The sequence below is a fragment of the Leguminivora glycinivorella genome, chromosome 11 (assembly GCF_023078275.1).
Source record: "Leguminivora glycinivorella isolate SPB_JAAS2020 chromosome 11, LegGlyc_1.1, whole genome shotgun sequence".
NCBI lineage: Eukaryota > Metazoa > Arthropoda > Insecta > Lepidoptera > Tortricidae > Leguminivora > Leguminivora glycinivorella.
The window spans coordinates 10397492-10414806 of NC_062981.1; the positions used below are offsets into that span (position 1 = coordinate 10397492).

Sequence of the window (17315 nt, forward strand, 5' to 3'; positions counted from 1 at the left end):
AAGAAACTCAATGAGAGTTGTTTCCGTTACCGTGTAAATGAGCCCTTACAATCTCTATCCATATTATACAGAATATGACAAGGTACAGCGGGCAATTTCGACTGGGGACAAATGAAACTGGTCCATTTTTTTATGTTGTGGCAAGAATGAATTCCTTTTGCGAATTCAGTACAAGTTATATGTTTTTGAGCCTAGCCTTGGCCTCAATATCTAATATTGGTATATTAGATATTGAGGCCAATGTATTATGATATTTATGATCGTCAATAGATATCTAGTACCTAGGTATCTAGTACCTAGAGATATGGTATCCAATTCACTTGGACCTTGTAAAAAAGCAATAGGCTCTTATTATTTCTATGTACATATGTATTACCCAGAAAGCTACAATTGGAACATGAGTGAGCGTTCTTGAGATCAATTTAGACATTTGTAAAAAAAAACATATGGCTCCTAAATTATTGATCGTAACAAACAGAGTAACAGAGAACAATCTAAAAATCGAACAAAGAAAAATGTTAAATAAAATTTCCTTACCAATACAAAAATGATCATAGGAAACTGAAAAAAAAATCAAAAAGAATCTCTCCGGCGGGGAATCGAACCCCGGTCTCCCGCGTGACAGGCGGGGATACTTACCACTATACTACCGAAGATTATGACACTCTGACCAAAACTATGGCATTTATGACTCACTACACTACTGAAGAACATTTTATTTTCTTTATCGATGATAGAACTATGAAGTGTACTATGGTCGCGGTTTATTCATTCGTACCTACTTCTACAAGACAAGCATGACTGTTATCATTTATCATTATCGACACAGGACCACAGTATGCCTGCAAATAATATTAATTATTGTGTCAAAAACTATTTAAGCGCATCAGACAGTGTTATATTTTGTGTTTACTGTACCAATGTTTTTAACATTCGATTATTTGGTTTGTACTGGTGGCAGTAATCTTCCAAAGTATAATCTAGTTTTGAATAAAATTGTCTAAGCAATACGATGGTATACAAGACGATTTTTACTTGTTCGATACGCCTTGTTCGAATGTTAGGCTCGCGTTCGAGCACAGCGGTGTTACCAGTCACTAACGCATCATTTTTGGTGCCCGTATGGTATCACGTCCTTATGAAATAATATACAACCTGTTTTTATTGAATTCCGTTAACTTTGAGGGAAGATTCTTTAGATCAAATACAATTAATTTCTTTAAGAAACTAGCGTCTTAACTCTTACGGTTATCGAGTTATTAAAAACTAAAGATAATTACTGAACACGTGTGTGACAGCCTTTACCAATTCCTAATGTTATTTGTTTTGACATGTGCCGTCAATCACTTGACACTAACTTGAATGTTGTTCTTAAGGGTCTCTCAATTCATTTATTATGTATGAAAATGATGAAAAAAAATTTTTTTTTTGCGAATTTAACTAAAAGTGACATATAAGTACAGGATGGTTCTTGATAATGAACCTAGCTACGTGTTGAATTTAACGGAAAACAAAAAAAACACGGTGTACAAGACCAAAGACAAATGTAACTCCGTATAGACGGATAAAGTCTAAGAAAAAAACGTACCTCAAAGCCATAGAGAAAAAGGTACGATGGCCTGGATGGCGTTACACCTTTGGGGAACGCTCGGCTAGATGGCGCTAATATTAATATTTGACATTTTAACAATATGGGCCAAATTGTCAAAACTGACGTTCAAAAGTTTTAAGCTTGTGTCGAGAGATGGCAGTCTACTTATGTGCACTGTGATTACACATTTTACTTTGACAGTAACTCTCTATAATACTCGATCCTCTTTGATAAGTCAATGAGGGCCATGAGTTCAGGTGCTTCTCTCACGCTCAACTTAAGTGTAATGTAACAATAGTTACACTTTACATATTTATTTTCTTAAAGCAAAGCAGATAATATCTACCGTTTATTATTGGCAGTATAAAAAGGTCGTGTAATCGTGTTCGACCGGCGGTAGAGTAAAGTTAATCAACCGTGGTTAATGCGAGTCGCAACGCGCGTGGTCGATGATGTCGTGACACAGTACCGTGGAAATTTTAAAATGCGTAAGTAAAAATACCTTAGGTACAAAATACTTTTTCCCCTCACTAGCTCGGAAACACGTGTTTTGTCCTTTAATACCAGCGGGTAAAAACGCATTTTATCCACTAGTGGGTAAAGTAATTCGACCTTGAATAAAGTCAAATTAACTGCTTTAAAATTGATAAAAGTAGGTGAATCTAGTAATAAAGATGATTTACCACCTGTGGAACTACTGGAAACAGTGACAAACACATTTTTTGCGTTTTAGTTTCCTCGCTATAGTGAGGGGAAAAGTTTTGTGTTACACTCGGGTGCAAATGTATTTTACTTCTCGTGTGTTAAAAAACTCGCAAGTTCAGGATTCTATTCTCGAACCACTCGCTTCGCTCGTGGTTCAACTATAGAATCCTTTCACTTGCTCGTTTTTCAATTTCACACTCGGCGTTAAAATACAACTTTGCCCCCTTGTATAACAAATAACTATTAAATCATCTTCATATCAGCCCTTTATCGGCCACTGCTGAGCAATAGGCCCTTCTTCTAGTAGGCCACTTGTTGCGGTCCTGAGCTAGACTCATCCGACGCAAAAACGACGGGTTGTCGGTGTGTCTGTCTGTCTGTCTGTCTGTCTGTGTGTGTGTCTGTCTGTGGCATCGTAGCTCCCGAACGGATGAACCGATTTGGATTTAGTTTTTCTTGTCTGAAAGCTGAGTAAGTAGGGGTGTTCTTAGCCATGTTTCATGAAAATCGATCTAGGTACTATGTCGCGGTCGGGGGTTTATTCAAAATTTTAATTTTGTGGTTAGGTTATCCGTCATTCATTATAAGTAGTTGACAGTAAATAGTACGGTCAACCGGGGCGTTAAAACGGGTGGCGACTTTGAAAATTTAGATCTAAAGTCATACTGTAAGTTAGTTCGCGATTTTCCATGGTAGATTTTCAAGAATATTTATTGATCTAACTAGTTACATGAACAGTTTTAGTAAATAATGAATAATGTTAATTTGAAAGCCGTTCAAATACCATAAATAAATAAATAAATAAAATAAATATTGGGGGACACCTTACACAGATCAACTTAGCCCCAAACTAAGCAAAGCTTGTACTATGGGTGCTAAGCGACGATATACATACTTAAATAGATAAATACATACTTATATACATAGAAAACATCCATGACTCAGGAACAAATATCTGTGCTCATCACACAAATAAATGCCCTTACCGGGATACGAACCTGGGACCGCGGCTCAGCAGGCAGGGTCACTACCGAGTGAGCCAGACCGGTCGTCACACCATCAAAGTAACCCCAAATTTTTCTAAAGCCACCTCAGTTGTTGGTAGTAATAATTATGAAAAGTTAAATCCCTAAACTCAAAATTGCGGGCTTTCACATAAGTTTACTATTACTTACTTAGTCATTGACACTTTCGACTTCCGAAGTTTAATTTTGTATCCTTATGGATCGGACATTATTAGAAAACCACATATTTGATACAAACCAAGTCTTACGCTCCGTCTTGCGTGAGCGACGGGCGACGCGACGCGACGCGACGCGATGCGACGCGATGCGACGGCGATGGCTCAAGGTCATCGCGTATCCATCGCGCGAAACTTCGGCACTAGCATTTTGGTGATTAGAATCACAAGATTCGCCGTCTTTCACAATGTGCAAATGGTCTAGCGGGTTTGACTTCTAGGTGGAATCGTTTGCGCCATGAGTGTCGTGAGTTCGAATCTCGGCTCACGCAATCTTTTTGCATTTTTATTTACTTTTTTTCTTTTATGTTCTACTAGCTTTTGCCCGCGGCATGGGGTCTCATCCGGAATAGTGCAAAATTATTTCCAAATAGAAATCATAAATGGCGCTAAGTGTCACGATTGACGATTATTATTTTTTTATCAAATAGATTTAAAGGTATTTGAAGCGTCATAAATTAAGTACATTATAAATTAAATACAAACATCGATGACAACACAAATTTAATGCATTATTTTAGAAATTTTCAAAGAAATAATATCACGTAATATATTGCTACTGACTATGACGCAACAACGTGAACAACCTGCGCGCGACAGTATCGAGCTACCTAAATTTTATTGCATATTGTCACTAGATGGAGCTGTCACTATCTACAGTATACTGCCAACGAAACGGTGCGATTGTGTGCGTTCCGTTCATTGAGATATATGTACTACGTACTATAGGCGACGTTGCCAGACGGAAACTCTGCACAAGCTGACAAATGCGCGGAGTGCGCGAAGCGGTAATTTACGCGTAGAGTAGTAAGTCCACCATCAGATGTGACACATTATTATATTCCGCCTGTCAAAATTATTTATTTATTTATTTACAACTTAAAAAATACAAAGTAAGCGATCACTGCCGCCCATGGACACCCGAAACACCAGGGGTGTTGGAGGTGCGTTGCCGGCCTTTAAGATGGATGTACGCTCTTTTCTTGAAGATTTATCTTCTTCTTTAAAATACAAATATATACTTATATATAATAATATATATATAGTGCGGTCAGTTTTTTTGGACAAAGCGTAGGTATCCATTGTTCTCTTTTTTCATGACCAGGCCAAAGAAAACAGCAAAAAGTGAGCGTGCTAAAAATACAATTTTACTCAATAACTGTTAACAATCAATAAACAAATTAACTTTTTTTTTTATATTATAGTAACATAATTCATAAAGTAGTAAGTAGTTACCTAATAATTTTCCAAATTGAAATAAATATATTTCGCAAATCTATTAGAGGTGAAACACATTAGTAGGAACAATGAAAATGGCACATCTGCGCGGTTAACTTTTTAGTCTATGATTGCGTCACCAAAATCGCGCAGCCTCGCTCCCGCTCGCGTGTTCGTAACTTCGTAGAATATTCAGCTGTCAGCCGATAATATTTGTTTATTAAATAATGTAGGTATACGTTTGTAGTAGTGTGCGTGACAAAAATGTCGTCTATTTCTATTAAACAGCTGCCAATGATCGAAATTCAAATTAGTTGAACAATTTCCATTGAAAAAAAAAAGTTTGTAATGCATCGGTCCGAATTGTGGATACTAGTTTTATCATCTTTTAGTAGATACAATTGAATGTAAAATTATTTATTTTGCCTGACACTCTTGAGTATTTTTTATGCCGTTATTTTAATTTTACAATATAATATTTGGAATATAGTGCTTATAATTATTAAATATAAAACATTTTTTAAATACTTTTTGATACAAAATCATACTTCATTGATTTGGAACAATGCTTTTTATCGGACCTACAGTCAACCAATTGGAACCCTAGGCCACTGTAGAACTATGTCATAGTAACGTTATAAATCAGATTGTAAGAAACTCTTACTGCTTGTCATTTTGACATGGTTGTAGAGTGGCCTAGGGTTCCAATTGGTTGACTGTACATCCGACACTATCGGAAGCGTTTATCGGATGTAGGATGTCGATCTGACACCCGATATCGGATCGGATAATGTGAAAACGGCCTAAGCATTAACCGTTAGTGCGTTTTCACATTATCCGATCCGATATCGGATGTAGGACCGATATCCCATACATTGAAGCCGCCATCTTTGATTTTTGCCTTTGAAATCCTTCCGACATTTGCTATATGCACGACCGATGCGATGCATGCGAAATCAAACCTTATCGATATGGAAGTATGAGACGCGACGATTGCCGACTGGCTAGGATTTCCGAACGCACACGAATGCGCGCTCGGTCGCCGATTTGCGGCGGAGTGGGCCTAGACCTCGACGCGACGCCGCACTTGCGTCGCGCGAAGCGCAACAGCATTTTAAAATCGGTGCGACTCTGTCCGTCTGTCTGTCCGTCTGTCACATTCCTAAATATCTCGAGAACTACTAATGACGATATCAATATATCGATATGATGATGATATCAATTGTGACGTGTAATATGTAACAATATTATAAATAAATGAGTATGAGTATGAGTATGAGTAATGCTATCAACTTGAAATTTGGAATAGTTGTGAACATTGTAAACCTCTACAAATAGAAAGTATAATTTTTTTAAATATATTAATTTTAATTGTAAAAAATGGCCAAAATGAAAGGGGGCAAACTGTAAATTTCAAGTTACTAGGTCAAGTGGGGTATCGTTGGAAAGAGCTCAAATTGAACGTAAATAAACTATTTTTTATAATTTTTTTGTTGTGGAAAAAAAAAGAATTTTGAAGGAAAATGTAAAAAAAATACCGTTCCCCCCCCCCTTATCTCCGAAGTTTACCAACGAAAAATTATGAAAATTTTAGTAAACATTGGTTTTATGCTATATATTACAGGAAAAATATAATTGTGTTTGTATTTTGAATACTTTTTTTTTAATTCACAAAAAACTTTTCAAATTTTTACTTTCAATTTACCCACCCTTGCGGATGTATATCGTACTTCAAATTAATACGAGATGTTACGTAAACCATCTTCTGTCCAATAAAGTAAAAACTGTTTAAATCGTTTAACATTATAAAGAATTATCCCTGAAAAACCAGGTCGCGCAAATTAGTTATCAAATTGACCGGGAGATGGCGCTATACACTATAATACTCATTAGTGCCTATACTTTTGTCTTCTAGTCAAGTCATTAGAGTTATATGAAAATATGAGATTATTTTTACTAGGTAGTTTGAAAGAAAGTTTGTACGGAACCCTCGGTGGGCGAGTCCGACTCGCACTTGGCCGGTTTTTTTATGTAAAAACGATAATGTAAAAACGGCCTAAGGGTTACCAAGGCTCGATCGGCGCGCCTAGTGGACGCCAGGCTTAAATTGTCTGGTCTTGGTGTTTTAATAATTTTATGTGTTTATAGTCGTAATTTATTTGCGAAGTATTAATTTTATATCTGTATTTTTAAATTACACTATGTTGTGGTACCGGGAAGCATATTTTAACTTAAAAGGACGTAATGACAACATTTCATACCATGTTTCAGAAAATAAATAGTTTCGGAGTTTAAATTAAGTTTGCAGTGTTTGCACAATTTTATGAATAAAAATATTACTCTCGAAAATGTTTTATCAAATACGTACTTTACATTTTGTTCATTATGTTTACTACATGTACATTCTTAGCTATTATACTTATGTATTTCTTACATAATAATATTCATTTCCATATTTCTAATTAACTACGCGCCTGCTTTAGAGTGCTTTAAATTTTAACAAATCAATGCATCCTTTGGTCGGGGGCTGGGGCCTTTCAACTCAAGGTCGCCGGCGCCGTGGTCGCGGGGCGCGGGGCGTGGGGCGCGGGGTGGGGCGCCGCGGATCTCGTTCATTCAATTCCGCTTGCATGTGTTGCGGACAGAGCGAGTATATTATACGTACGCGGCGAGCACACATACAAGCCGCACGGCAACGCCATCTAGTAATGTTCGACTTTAAACGTCCATGTGACGTTATAGGTTTAGTGCGTGAAAGCTAAAACAGATGTCGCAAGATGTTGCAGTTTGATGACTATTTCGACGTAGGATACTGATAAGAGTTTTGTTGGCCACGCGTGGCTACTGGCGCCATCTAGCTCTTTGAGTGTGGATTAAATTTAGCCTACAGGTCTAGAATACTTAGGACGGCGCCCATTTTTAGTATGGGATTAGGTATCTGTACTAGTATTATTTGATCTGTGGCCGGACTATCGAACGTAGGTCCACTGTCTATGAGCGCTGGGCGCAGCGCAGACTGAACTGAGCAGTGAGCGGGCCCGTGTCAGCAGTGTATTTTATTCGAATTTTATGTGCTTTAAAATAGTACATTACGATACAAGTGCGTAAAAAAGGAAGTTCGAAACGAGTGGCGATAAATTAAACGACACGAGTTACGAATTTCCTTTTCGCACGTGTATCGTACGACGTTTTTCAGTACAGATGAGCCTCCAAAGTTTCGTCCTGGCATATAATGAACCACTTCTCGCACTAGTGCGTAAAAAAAACACCATCTGTACTGAAAAATATCTATCGACACAAATGTATGTCTTATATGTATTTTTTTTTAATATGGCAACAAGAAGTTCTGGTTTAGGATTATATCTCAATAAATGCAGGAATCGCAGGAATTACAATGAACGCCCCTTAAAAGAGTAGTCTAATTATATTTTTTTTGTATGGGTACCTTTCCTTGTTAGTATAAAAGCCGGAGTTATTAAAAATAAAATAAAAATAAGAATGAAGATTCTTAAAGAAAGAAAAAAGTAAACAATCAATTAATAAAAAATAAAAGAAACAAAAATAAAACTGCAAAAGCACGCCTCAGCCGAGGTTCGAACTCACACCGCTGGCGCGGCGTCCAGACGTCGAAACCGCTAGGCTACGAGCCCGTTGTAATAACTAGTTAATTTTGTGATCTTATTCACCAAAGTCAAGTGCTAGTACATATATCGTAAGGTCATCGCACTAGTGTTTCATATTTTTAGTTCACACTTAAATTTTAATATTTTACACAGACAATCTCGTATCACCGTGCACATAATCAAAGGCTGTCAATACAAGTTACAAAAGTTGTAATTTCCTTACTTTTTAGGCACATTACTCCTTTGGTCAACTTATGTTAATTTGAATATTTTGAATTTTTATTATAAGAAAATATAAAGAATGAAATGTGAGACTAGTAATCAATCGTTATTTCTCTAGTCCGACCTCTCTACGTATTGAATTTGCTTCTAAAAATCAAATAGCTTGATCGCGCGCCCATCGCCATCGCATCGCGTCGCATCGCCGTCGCGGGCCGTCGCGGGCCGTCGCTTACGCAAGACGCTCCCATATGAACACAGCGGTTTGATCGCATCGCGTCGCATCGCGTCGCTTAACATTCGCATGTTCATCGCTAGTTCGTCGCGTCGCATCGCCGTCGCGTTCCGTCGCCCACCTAAGACAAGTCCATAGAGATAGAAGGTTTGATTTCGTCGCATCGCATCGCATCGCGTCGCCGTCGCGGGTTCGTCGCTCACGCAAGACGCGGCGTAAGACATTCATGATAGTTTTTATGTTAACCCGTCTAACGCTGCCGAAAATATCTATTCCTGAAACCTTATGGCGTAAAATTCTAGTAGGTATCTGTTAAATCTGACCTGACTTCAGCACTGTGTTTCCACATGAGTACAATCCAGGTCTCTTTAAAGCAAGAGTAAATAGGTATCCCATAGGTAAGCGTGCTCCACCGTAGACCGCATCATCACTTACCATCAGGTGTGATCGTGGTCAAACGTCTACCTATTCATACAAAAAAAAAACTACCGAATATTAGATACAATCCAAGTCTAAGAAATTCATGATAGTTGTGTTAACCCTGCCGCTGCCGTACAGTGGCGGCACGTTTGCGCCGGAAATTGCCGGAACGAGTGCCATAGGAAGCCCTCCAGTCACGTTCAGATGACGGCCCGAATCAACAGAACTATGTAGACTGAGATCCTAACACATTTTTTTAGTACGTCGGTGGCAAACAAGTATACGGTCCATCCACCTGATGGAAAGCGGTCACCAATATCCGGAACAAATTAGCTCCGTAGGTCCTTCCGTCACCAGCACACCGCACCCTCGTTGAGCTCTGGCAGCCTTACTCACCGGCAGGAACACAACACTATGAGTAGGGTCTAGAGCTATTTGGCTGCGGTCTTCTTTAAGGCGGAGGTACTTCCCCTGTTTGGCTCTGCTCTAACCGAGCGAGATGATATTTTGACAGTCACATAATTATTTGTTTAAAAATAATCGGACTGTATTACTCAAAGAGACAACACTTTTGAAATAAATATGTTAGTTATAGAATTTTTAAACACTTTCTAGTGTTTCTGTGAGCAGTGAACCTCGTGGAACAATGTGTGACTAATAAGTAAATAGACACAATAGTGTAGCAGAAACTTGTAGATGAGAATATCAGAATAGCTAGACGGTCGACATATGAAATAACTTTTGCCCGACTTTGGAGTCTAATCAAGTGACAATCTTTGATGGAAAACGCAAATTGACTATATAAGAAATATAATAATTCCTGGAAATAATCCTGACATGTGACTTTTTTCGATTTATGTTCGTTTGGAATTTTATTCACATTTCATATTATCATATAGCTATTTTCGAGCCATACGATTATATAAGGTCCTAATTTATTAGATGCAGATATTTTTACATCTGATAGTACTCGGTCTCTGGAGTATATTAAACCGTGAAACATTATAGCTTTTACGATGTTTTTTTGGAGAAAACGGAAAAACAAATTTGCTACGTAAAAACACCCTGTTTATGTAATTATTAAATGAAAACTCATTGAACAGATTCTAGTACCTCTTTTACGTACCTACCACTTAACTGTAACTGGCCACTTCAATGACATGTCCAGTTTTCCCGCCGAACCTTTACGACATTTACAACAAACAATTGTTGACATGACAGACAGTGTTATTGTGACATGTGATAATGCACATGATGATTTTTTTAGACGAAATTATAATTAATTTATTTTTTAGGAAAATGAAATCAAAAAGTTACATGAAAAGATTTCTTAATTTATATTTAAAGTTAATTATTTTAATGTAAAGTATCATATGTTAAAATATCTGCAACTAATAAATTAGGACCTTATATAATAGTCAGTATGAAATGTTTCTTATGTAGGGCAGAAAAACACAACTTCTCTTATTATTCAATAATGTGTTACTGAAAATATTCCGCAGCTAGATCTCATACTATTATCGGCTGCTGACAAAGCAAGCATAAATAAACCGGGGAGGATGTCAGCAGATTCTAAGCTTAATTTTTGATCGCTATTGATATGGAAAAATATGGATATTTCTGGCCCCGTAGCCGAATGGCAGAAACGCTCACGAAACGAAACGTTCGTAGATATCTATCTCTATCGCTAATGCGTATTGGCGCGACAGAGCCAGACTACCTTTCGCGGCGTAGAACGAACGAACGGGGAACAAAAAAAAGATTTGTTGATGTATGAAATATAATCAAAATAATCAAGTAATAACCTAACCACAAAATAAAAATTTTGAAAAATACCCCCAACCGCGACATAGTAGACCGATTTTCATGAAACATGGCTAAGAACACCGACTTACTCAGCTTTCAGACAAAAAAAACTAAATCCAAATCGGTTCATCCGTTCGGGAGCTACGATGCCACAGACAGACACACACACAGACAGACAGACAGACAAACAGACAGACAGACAGACTGACAGACCGACACACACACAGACAGACACGTCAAACTTACAACACCCCGTCGTTTTTGCGTCGGGGGTTAAAAAGGTAAAAGGTATGTGCCATTGTAGACACATATGTAATACGAATTAGATATTAGAAGCGACCAAGACAAAGATAATTAGAGTACAAGTCTCATATACGTCCCCAATCCCCATGGAGCAAAACAACGGTAATCTCGCTATTTCTGTCCTCATATTACCCTTTTGTGGCACATTTCCAAAACCTTTGTATTGCTATCACGTCGTCCCGGCGACATTTGGTATCACATCACGTTTACCTTTTACTTTACCATTTAAATATTTAGCTGTTTAATTAATTTTGTTATTTCAACCATGACATGATGGAGGAACGTTTGCTGGGTTTTTACATAGATTATATAATTATGAGAAGATTATACCATCCCATACATTAAAATGCGACCGTCTAAGAACGCGCATTACACACACCACACATAGATGGCGCCACAAAAAAAAGTCTTGTAGCTTTTGATTATACTTGTAGATGGCGTTAAGTGTCTTTTGACATAGATTAGACATAGATTTATGGCTCGAGAGTGGCACTTAACGCCAACGACCAATCTACAAATAATCGATGGCAACAAGACATTTTTTTTGGCGCCATCTATGTGTAGTGTAGTGTATGCGCGTTCTTAGGCGGTCGCATTTTAATGTACGGGGTGGTATGAACTTCTTATATTTAATCTATGCTTTTTATCAGGTTGATGATGAAAACTAAGTTTTGTGCTTGTGCATTTTAAGGTTAACTACCTATTTATTTGTTACACTCATGCCGTTTGTCACTATGTAGCGATATTAATAAATGATTAATTTGATACTATGCTATAAGTTTATCATAAATATAAATGAAAATAAAATTCAAACATAAATTATTTAAAGAAATAATAGCCCTTACATTTATGTGTTATGTAATAAATAGGTACCTAAGAAATTAAGTATATCTTCGTGAAAAACAAAATCACATGAGTGAAGATCTCCGTCACCTGTGCAAATAGAATGCATTTACTTAGAATGTTATTTATAGTCAATATTTTTACTCCATATAAAATAACAGAGTTTAAAAAACTACCGTATCCGAAGGTATACTGCTGCCATATGATGACGACGATGATGATGATGTTCCTGTTATCCCTCACTAGGGACATAAGGCTATAAAAATCTTCCACTTTCACGATTAATACATATTATTGTTAATTCATTAATTTAACTTGATTGCACACTAAAAATCAGTAAAAAATATTAGGAAGGAAAAACAGACATACTCGAATGTGTCACAAAGATATTTGAATGACATATTATTATTCGTCACGTACATTCAATAGTTCGTTTGCCACCGCATCCCGGCTCGTACCTGTCGGCTCCAAATCTAATAAGTTAGCGGAACTGGAGCACGGCTTCGTCTCCACCCTGAACCTATACCACGAGTTCTTGACCTGATAGAAGACGTTACTCGATAGCTTAAACTTAGCAGAAAATGATGTTCATTGTATGGAGAATTAGTAAAGAACGCCATAGAGTATATTGAATAGTATGGTATAGAGTTATCAGTCAAGATTTTCGAATACAGCGCCATCTATTATTAAGTTACGACAACTTTTCATGTCACTTTCCAGGCTAGAGGTTCCTTATAAAGGATGTTCCGAATATATTTATGGATCACATATTTATGGCGGTATTTTTAATTAAATTTGATGTAATCATTCATCAACCAGTCACATTAATAATTATTTCTACACGGACTTAATTGCCAAAAAAGTTGACTATAATAAAATATACAACTTAATGACATATAATTAACCATAGAATCTCGTTCGCTAGTATGCAGGTGGTACAGCGACATCTAGCGAAAAATTTGGACATCAAAAAATACTTACACATTTTACGACAACAAGTCATTACCCAGTTTGCGGGGGTAACAGTGACATCTAGCGAACAAATTGCACTACGGCATATAATTGTTTTTCACGCCCTCTATCGTTGAGTTTCCTAAACATATCCTAAGTACATCGGATTTACTATTTCCTTTGACTGAAAACACCGTGAAGAGCGCCCCCAAATGGTTACTTACAAAGACATTGATCTCCATACGACACGGTCTTGAGTAAATTCCGGCTAAAACGTCCATTTCTCCATTGTCCGCCCGGTTCTGTCTGCCAGATGCCCGTCTTGTGGTATAATCATGGTATTAAGTATGGATGCGGAAAAAGTGACAGCAGTATTTGTATATATTAGAGATGGGCCGAATATTCGGTAAATATTCGGTATTCGGCATATTCGGCAAGTTTTTCAATGTTCGTATTCGGCCGAATAATTCGGTTGCATTGCCGAATATTTACCGAATAAACAAAGTAAATAACTAATGAAGATCTTACGTTTTCCGTTAGATAATACGCTCCTATTTTAGTAGCTTTCTAAGGAACTACTATCAAGAGACCTATACGTCAAAATGTAGGTAAATACAATTGTTTTGTATAGAAGTTAAAAAACTGTTGTTGAAGAGTTGAGAAGAGTTCAGAGTTGTTTTAACTAAGTTTTAGTTATCCACTAAATCATAATTCGTAAGAACATAGTTGTAATAACATATGTAACCATTATCTGCCATTATCAATCATTTTATAGTTTTAATCTTAACATCGGCTTTAAAAATATGGCGTAACCGAATATTCGGCCGAATGTTCGGTTCGGTAAGAGCTGAACCGAATGTTCAGCCGAATATTCGTATTCGGCAAAGTCCATATTCGGCCCATCTCTAGTATATATCGACTACCTTAATTTTAAAGCAATAAAGTGGTGTATGTATACATATTTTTTGACACTTTGTCGGCATTTATATTTAATAACTTGACTGTATTCAAATCGTGGCAATTTTTGCCCACCACTGTACCTACAGTGGTACACCTGTATATATATGGCCGGTCCTATTTCAGCTTGACGATCTTGGCTACAACCTCAGTGTGCGTAGCCGAATCCCCCAACGCTTCACGATTCGCTCATGATTCGTGAGCGTTTCGTGAAGCGTTTGTGCATTTGGCTACGCACACAGTAATGCGAGTTTTTTGAGCGCAACGTGGAGTTACTAGAGCCAAATATCACATACATTTTCTGCAACGTTTATGCTATCGAGTAAAATATTTAAAACGTCAAGAACTCATGGTAGGGTCTCTGTAAGCGTACGTGCATACGGATTTACGTCAGATCAATGGTTTGAGTTGTAACTTTGGTAATTTCGTACTCGGCTTAGTTTGAAGTAGGTGAGACTTATTATTCACACACGCCAAGCGCGGATCCAGCTTCGTGCCCGAAGGGGGGGGGGGTCACGTGGTAAAGGCCCAGGCCTCGGAGGGGGGGGGGGTGACGTGGCCTATTTGTATGGCCAATCTAGGCTCCAGGGCCTCACGACTCCATGGAGTATACTGTGGCAGAAGGCAGAATACAGTAAACAATTGTTTGTTCAATATTGCGATTCATAGCCTAAAAATATAAAATACTTAGTCATAATCTACTCCTGGCGGGTGGAAAGTTATCTAAACTAAAATTAAACAGAGTTTACTCCTAAGTATATTTGAACATAATATTGTCTTCGTTACCGCGATAGTTACTCATGAAAGTTCGAAACGTCGGGATGAATTGTAAATTCATTATACGCGATTTAATCCGTTTCCATAGTTTTATTTTATATTTGAACAATTTAAGTCTTCTCAGTTTCAAATCCAATACTCCAGTAGAATTAAATTAATATCTTTTGTATTGACCCATCATTATCGAGAATGTTGGAGCGGAATGGATCAATCCATAATCTATCTGAGCTTTTGGACCGTGAGTTTTCTTTCAGTATTAAATCATGTCGCATTTATGAATTTCCATTCATCTTTTATTCGTCTTTGCCTGACATCTTTTATTGTTACCAAATGAAACGAGTATCAAAGTGGAATATTCTGATAAAGTCTACATAACTAACTTTCTAAGGGCCACTTGCACCAACGAAAATGGAAGGTTAACCCACTATTTTCTATGGAATTTTATAGATGACAGCCCACTTACCCTGAGTTAAGTGGTTGGTGCAAGTCCTAAGCATCTCGCTCATACTGGCAATTTAGTGCGATTGAGATAAGTATAAAGTTACTTGGACGTTATTTATATTTTGACAACGTGACCTATGTGATAAATATGGACCGCCAATACAGTATATAAATGATTTGTTGTAATGACAGAACCTACTGGTTTGCCGGTCGCATATTGTATTCGTTTCTTGCACGACCCCTGCTGCACTCATTATATAGGGTTTTCCATGTTAATTTTTAAATTTTCATTCTGTCAAATTAATTCCAACGGCCGCCGCATGCATTAATGTTGTACATGTTCATAAGATGACGTGTATTTGTGACAATCACCGCCTCTCTGTCACGCATGGTCCCAATAAGGTAGCGCACTAGGGTAATTTTTTTTCAAAGTTGTCGATCCCACTTTTTTCATGGGTATTTTTTACACGATTCAGAATACTCAGAATCGCGGGGTATTTCGATATCCCAAGACTTTCATACATTTTTCAAACTTTCCATTCTGTTACCGCCATATAAAATGAATGGGTGAAAACCTTGGGACACTTTTTGCTCCTATTAGGATTGAGCACATAAAAATTTCCAAATCCAAAAAAAATGGGGTGGGACATCTTTAAAAAAATGGCCCACTAAAAGATCGCGGCGGCGGCTGCCGCGGTTTTCCAAAACTCATTCGTTCAACCCCCTTAATTATACTTTCAGCTTTAATTATTAATATCTGGGCGACCGAGCTTCGCTCGGTTCTATTTTAATATATCACGTCTTTAGATAAAAAAAACTCTTATAAATACAAAAACAAAAAAAAAAGACAAAAAACAAAAATTAATTTCTGGCCGGGATTCGAAACCCTGACACCTACGATCTATCTGCGTACATTAGACCGATCTCGTACGACTGAGCTAATCGGAATCGATGCCTGCGCGGCGAAATTAACGACCATATTTTACGTTTACTAACGCGAAAGAAAAACTCATGAAAACTCGAAAATTCGCGTTTTCCGGGATCTAAGGCTACGCTAGATCGATTTTTTACCCGCGAAAAGCCCCACATAACAAATTTCAGCGAAATCGTTAGAGCGGTTTCTAAATATACAAGAATATATATAAATAAATAAATATACAAGAATTGCTCTTTTAAAAGTATAAGATTAATAGTTATAAGAAGTAGTACAAATACGTATAATAATTATGCTATAGAATACGCGTCCGCGAACGTGTTAACGTCTTGTTTGAAATGACATACGAAATTGTCACTTGTTTTTGCCGGTTGACTGTACCTATCGCTAGCTTTTCAGTCTCAATTATTTCAAGACATTGTAAATTAATAATCAATGTTTATGCAATCAAGTTGGCGCAGTGTTGATTGGTTTTCCTCGATAGGAATGGAAGAGTTATTTTAGGCTGAAGTTTTGATAATTGCTCGGCCTTTCAGTTATTTTCAGAAACCGTTTTCAAGTTTCAGTGAAAGCGGTCGCGGAAAATCGTTGTTTCATGTAATGATAGACGTAGCTTTTAAAAAAGAGGTGGGTAATTGCAGAAACCGAAGTACAGAAACAAACTACTTGATTATTTCAAGATTAACGTGAAATTTTCATCCGCGTTAATTCTTGCAAGCTAAGTTAAACTTTCTTCCATTTATTGATTGAACTGGAACTTTATGTTCATACAGTCAGCAGCAGAAGTTCCGTAACGGGCAAGGTGTTCACAATGATCCTAACACGCTCTTATTGTCTTAAAAATAAGATCGTGTCAAGTTTATTTTGAACACCTTGCCCGCTACGGAACTTATGCTGCTGACTGTACCAATATGTATAATTGTGGCGATTTGTGAAACACAAATACATTATTTAAATATTATTTTTCTACTCGTCGACTTTCATCTGTCAATTAGGACACCACAGACTAAACTATATGTGCCAACTTTTCAGTGTTGGATAGTCTTTGACAC

At 37.3% G+C, this 17315-nt stretch overlaps 1 non-coding gene across 1 annotated transcript; it reads right to left on the bottom strand.

The window, feature by feature from the left end:
* Positions 1-584: 584 nt before the first annotated feature.
* Positions 585-656, bottom strand: Trnad-guc. Its single transcript has one exon. It is a non-coding gene; the product is annotated as a tRNA-Asp (tRNA).
* Positions 657-17315: the final 16659 nt, after the last annotated feature.